We start from the raw sequence: 6,873 nt of genomic DNA, 5'->3' as shown, positions 1-6,873 counted from the left end.
TTTATCACGATTGTTAATTTCTATTTGCTTCTGTGTAAATCTCTTAGTAGATTTGATTTTGCAATAATAAAAAAATGATTCACATAAATTTGAAGGGGCAATGATTGTAGTAGTTTACCTTGTTTTGTTAACAAGAAATACCAACTTCAACTTATTTACAAACATGGAAAATTTTGTTATATAGTAAAAAATACTCCATGATGGTTCTCGTTGCTCTCGTTGTGTCGAGTTTGAAAAATACTACTGTTGTGTTTGCTCCCACTACGTCATGTTCTCTTGCCCACCAAATGGTTTTTGGCCTGCTTGGTTGTGGGCCTATACTGCTTGCGGTGTCGCTTGGGCTGCAGTTGGATGGTGAGGCTTCTGCACTTGTTATGAATTTGGAGGGTTTGCCCTTTGTGGGTGGATCGATAGCTATTGATGGTGGCTCAGTTAAGGCATTTGCGGGTGTTGGGGTGCCCCCTCTTGGACCTTTTTCTAATGGTGGTGGGTGGAGCTTTGCTCATGTGGCTAGATCTACTACTTCTCAACCTCTCAAGGGAAGTATTGATCTCTTCTGTGTGCCAAGACCTCCCTTGTTGTGGTTTGTGGCCAAGATGTAGTGGAAAATGTTGCCTTCTACCAACGTTGTGGATTGGTGTGCAGATTTATTGGGCTTTGGCCTTCCCTCCCGGATGTACATTATTGGGTGACTCTTAGAAGCCTTTGGTTGCTGGTAGCATCAAGCTTTTCCTTTGTGCTAGGGGTTTCAATTTTGGGAGGATTCTTGTTATGAGGCCATTGGCAACTCTATTGGCCACTTCTTGAAGGTTGATGATACCACTTTCTTCATGGGCCATTCTACATTTGCTCACATTCTAATTGATATTGATATCTCTATGCCTCTCCATGGGGATGTGGTTCTTATGGTTGGGGATAGGCCATGGACCCAATTGCTGGATTATGATGGTATACTCTTTTGGTGTTTTAGATGCTTCTCAACTAGCCATTTAGCTACAGATTGCTCTCTTTGACGCCGTAAAGGTGCTACTACTTGGTGCAAGGATGCTAATGGTGATTATTTGACTGTTGAAGCTTCCGATACTGATGACTCTTCACATACTAACGATGACTCTTTCCATGATGAGGTTGTACCTCTTATTGCGGTTTTGGCCTCCTCGATCCCCTTGGATGTTGTTGGTATGGCCTCCTTTGGCCCTATGGTTCCACCTGTTGCTCTTGTTTTGTAGCAACCTTTTGCTCCACCTGTTGCTCTTGTTCTATAGCAACCTTATGCTCCATGTGCTGCACACCTTCTAATGGGATTCCCCCCTTTGATTCCACTTGTAATGATGGTCCTAATAATGGTATTGCTTGGACTGTTGTTTGTCATAGGCATAAAGGTATTTCTTCCCCTCGAGTGATGGGTTTTCTACCCACTCTTTCGAAGGGTTCCTAGTTGTTCTACTAGTGTGTTGTCGAAGGTTTGTTGGGCCTTTGTTTTTAACAATGGTCTTGTGACTTGCTGTTAAGGCTCTGCTTGACCTAGGTTTGTATAGGGTCAACACACTTGTTTTGTTGAATATTTTTTATGGTTGCCTCTGGTTGTTTGTATATGGGGCCAACACCCTTGTTTTGCTACTTTTATTAATATAAAACATGGAAAAATTGCTAACCAAACTTGCATAGAAATTTGGTAGTGCTAGTAATCACAAAATTTCATCAATTAATCTAGATGGAAATAAAGGGTGGACTTGGATCCAAGTTCTAAACCCTCTTAATGAGGTGAAAATTTCCCAATGAATCATAAGTGAAATGTTTGAGAAAAATATGTGAATGGAATAACCATCAGGACACGAAATTTCTCCAACTTGAAATCTATGTGATTGTGGTAGAAAAGAATGAACCCAAGATACACTTTCTTAGATCTATCATTATGGACGTTAAAATGGAGTGTATGCACATCAAAAAGCATAAAACAATCACAATGCTTAAGCACATTGTCTGTGTTAGTGCTTAGAATGGAAGATGTAAACCGTGAATCCAATGTAGTACACCACTAATAAAAATTTAGGTCCTCTAACCCCAACAAATTTAAAAAATGTATCGATCTTCTCTTCGCCAATATACCATCTCATTAACGACATGCCAACTTTGTCTCTGAGAGATTCCACCATATTAAATTAGCTAGTTGAAAAACAAGTGGTCATTTAGCCAATTCAATTAAGTAACTCTTTTTGACCATCATTAGTAGTTTAAATATTTATAGCCCCCATAATACTCTTATTAATATTAAATTATTGACATGACATAGTAGTTGGGCTCTTCCCTAAATATAATAATGGATGGGCTTAAACTAGGATTATTTAACATGCATGTTACATTACAGACATCCTCATGCAAGGTGATGAGATAAAATTATCAAGGTCAAATGCTCATCAAGATAGTGAAAGGAAACTTGCAGCCAACTTTATGACAATTTCCCCACATAACCCATTTAAGATCTTAATCAAATCAACACATATAAGCCATATGCAAAGAATAGACAACATGCCCATGAAAAGTGACATAAGATATATCCTGGGAAAACCCTCATGAGGGAAAAACCTAGCCTCCAAAAGCATCATCCACCATGTATTATCAACAATGCGTCCATTACAATACAACTATGTAAATCCTTTGAAAATCCAGCCATAGCCAAACACTCCATGTGACCAAGCATGAAACCACACATCCCATGCCATCCTTCCTTCTTCACAAATGCTAACTTGGCTAACCCAAACAACTACTCTTGTGGTTGCTTTTATAAACACAAGCTCCCACAAATCCACCAAGTGGTATTACATCAAAACCATGTGCCCAAAACCATGTGACAATAAAATATAATATTTTTCCTACCTATCTTTGACCCACATTTAATATTGGGTTTTTCATCACAATTACATTCCCAAACATTAAATCAATACAATATAATAATACCAATGTATCAATACAACTCATTAAGTGGTTATAAGAATATTTCAAGGGAATCTCTACATGTTGCCCGCCCATCTAGGTGCAACAATACAATATGATATTACAATATAATTCCATGTCCACCTCACACAATAATAAAATAATACAACAATGAAACATTATTATGCAAGGTGTACAACACCATTTTCCCAACAAATAGTTTGAACTAAAAATATTGTAACTTGATTTATTGTAAATAAACAATGTCAAACAAACCTAGTTGATGACATACAACCCATACATAGAACTTATATAAATCCTGTATAAGGCTTATAACATTGCAATAAATAAATTGATATGGAGAGGTCCTCCATATATGCTTAAACTTAAAATTGGTTATAAAATAATACATGTTGGCTTAGAAAAATATAGTTTTTGAGTGAAATAACATGACACTCACCACTCAATTATCTCATTAGTGACTTGTTATTACTAGATTGATTGTGTGAGCACCAAGATGGTTTAGAACACATGAGAGATGTGCCAAAATATACCTAACACCTTTGACTAAGGTTGACAATAACAAGTTGAGAATAAGCACCTTGAAGTGGCCTTATAGATGAAGTGACCACCTTAAATTTGACTATTAGAGTAGCCTCAACTTTATGATCAAACTAAGCTTTAGGTAGTGGGTCGTTAAATTTCTTTTTGAGTAGAAAAACAATGTTAACAAGGGCACTGACCTTTAACATAGTCAAAGACTATCAACATCACAATAACAACACCAAAACATAAGGGTGCTGTCCCTTAAAACAATAGGCCGAAGGTAGGAAGAAACAATAAAACAAGGGGGAAAACCCCAAATAAAACAATCGGACAATCCAAAGCAAACCATGTCAAACTGGAAAACACCCAAAAACCCCAATCAAGGAGGGGGAGAGACACCCAAACTGAGATAAGGAGGAGTTTGGGGGAGGGGAGAAGATTTCCCCTTTCGTTTGCGCGAAACCACTGTCTAGGCGATATTGTCATTAGGACCATCAAGAGAGAGATCAATCAGGAGGGACTCCGCATGATTACAATCAGTAGTGTCAATAAAGTGCTGTTGCAGAACAACAACAGGTTGTTATGAAAGAGTACTAGAATCAGGTTCAACAGGAGTAGATTGAGGCAGTAGAACATGAGAAGCGAGAGGATGAAAAACCTCAGGAACAACAACAACAACATCGACAACAACATCAGTGGCAATGAGAACTTCATCTCGGGAGGAGGACACATCCTCGTGAGAGGAGTTAACAGAGTCAGAAGCATTGATAGTCAAGTCATCAATTTTAGCATCCTTCCACCAAGTAACAACACCTTTGTGATGCGAAAGGGAGCAATCCGAAGCTAAATAACTCGTAGAAAAACATCTCCGACAATGAAAGGGGGGGCCCTTATAATCCAACAATTAAGTCCAAGGGCTATCCCCAACCATAAGAACCACATCCTTAGGGAAAGGCGAGGAGAGGCCAATATCAATGAAGATGCAGGCAAATGTGGAGTGGGCCATAGAAAACGTGGCATCATCAACCTTCAAGAATTGGCCAATAGAGTTATCGATGACCTAGTAATAAGAATGCTCCTAGAAATGAAGAGGAAGGGTCGGAAGGCGAACCCATACCAGACACACATTAAGTGGTTTAGTAAGGGGGTTAAAAGAAGTTGTAAGGGGGTTAATTTTGTTCTCTTTAATGGCCACAAGTCTTTTACCATCTATGGTTTTTGGAGCTATCACTTGGGCTAGGGGAAATGAAGACTTAGGCATTACCTTAGTAGCTCACTTGGACTTTAGTGAACAATATTTAGTCTTATAGTTTAGAGTCTAGTATTATACATGAGTGTTCGGTAAATATATATATGTGTATTGTGAAAAATGCTTGCCTCCTACTTGAACATCAATATCTCTACTTGATCATAAATATATTTTTTATGGCCATAGGTGAGGCCCATCTCTATGCAAACTAATATTTGAGATTGAGGAAGACATATTTTTTTTGGTTCATAGTAAATAAAATAGCTAGATGGCTATATAGTTTGATCCAAAAAATTCTATATAGGGATAGGGATATTAGGTACATCAAACCACAAATAGACTTTAAGGGACAATTTCTTTGAGACTTTGAAGTCTCAATTCTAGTATAAAAGTGTTGAAAAAGGTGTAGAACCATTAAGCAACATATGAATCTATCAAGGTCATAGAAAGTACATAGGTAGAATCATTTAGAGAGATTCCTAAACTCATAAATATTAATTCTATAAGGCTCCCAATAATTCTTGAACCAAGAGAGAAAGTGTTGTTCTAAATGGACATAAGTTACCGCATAAACTTGCAACAATGAATTTTTTTTGATGCCAATTACAAATAGATTCTACTATATCAACAAGAGAACAACAATAAGTTTAGAGGTCAAACCTTATCATAAACCTTAAAAAAAAATACAGTGTTCTTTGGTGTCATCCTCACTACAAAATGTGATGTTTATTACCATAGAAATAATTTAGACAATTTAAAAATGCCCTAAACCTACCAAAGGATGGTGTTGTAACCTCCATAACAAGCCCCAATTCTTTTGCAATCAAGGGCCCATGTGTTGGATTCACATTCAATTTAAATCTTAATCTCAACCTTGATTAGAATTATCATGTACAATTAGTACCTTCCCTTACAATTATCTTTTGTCTGAAATATTAAGTCAAAATACCACATTTTGATATCATGTAGAGACTATGATCAATAAAAACTTCCTCTTTAGTTTGGCCTTCAATAATGATAGTTAAAATCATTATTATACCTAAATTCATGTTCCTTTAGACAATTCATGTGATTGTTAGTCTTTATACTTTGGTTGGTTAGTCATGGTTGTTAGTTCAAACCCCTTTAATAAAGTATTAGCTCTTTGCTTTTGTTATCAAAATCTCAACTATGCGTTGGCCTTACTAAAATTTTCATTGAGTTCATACTAAGATCTTATCACTTCTATTATAAAAGAGCATTGACTTCAAAGAAACCCTTCGATTTGCAAGGTGATCAACTACTCCATAATGTCGAATCCACCATCATAGTGAGGAGGCAAACTGTTTGAACATCGTTGAGAATAGTTATAAGGATATTGATGTTTGATTTGCCAATCGCCGAGCCATAGCTAGAAGATAATTTAGTTTTAATCTTAATCTCAACCTTGATTAGAATTTACATATACAATAAGTATCTTCTCTTACAATCATCTCTTGTATGAAATATTAACTCAAAATAGTCACATTTTGATGTCATTTAGAGACTATTATCAGAAGAACATATTTGCATGTGATCAAATTCATTTGCCATTCAATAATGCTAGTCAAAATCATCATTATACCTAATGTCTTGCTCCTTTAGATAATTCATGTGTCTTTATACTTTAGTTGGTTAGTCATCCTTGTTAGTTCAAATCTCTTCAATAAAGTATTAGTTCAATGCTTTTTGTTATCAAGGTCTCAACTATGCGTTGGCTTTACTAAAATTTGCAGTGAGTTCATACTTAGATCTTATCACTTCCGTTATAAAAGAGCATTGACTTCAAAGAGACCCTTCGATTTGCAGGGTGATCAACTACTCCATAATGTCGAATCGACCATCATGATGGGGAGGCCTAGTGTTTGAGCATTGTCGAGAATAGGTATAAGGATATTGATGTCTGATTTGCCAATCGCCGATCCACAGCTAGAGGATAATTTACTTACCTTGCATCTTTGTTTGGCCACCACTTCATCTACCATTGGATCTTCTTCCCGTTAACACACTCCATCTGGTTTTATGAATGATAAGTTGATAGGACTTAAGCTTTTGGTTTTAATGCATTATTGACTGGGTATGGTGAGTGATATCATCGTTGAGACTCCCCCCACCATCATCTCATA

Source organism: Cryptomeria japonica, chromosome 1 (genome assembly GCF_030272615.1).
Source record: "Cryptomeria japonica chromosome 1, Sugi_1.0, whole genome shotgun sequence".
NCBI lineage: Eukaryota > Viridiplantae > Streptophyta > Pinopsida > Cupressales > Cupressaceae > Cryptomeria > Cryptomeria japonica.
The sequence above is the reverse complement of the archived record's forward strand: the minus strand, read 5'-3'. Positions refer to the sequence as shown.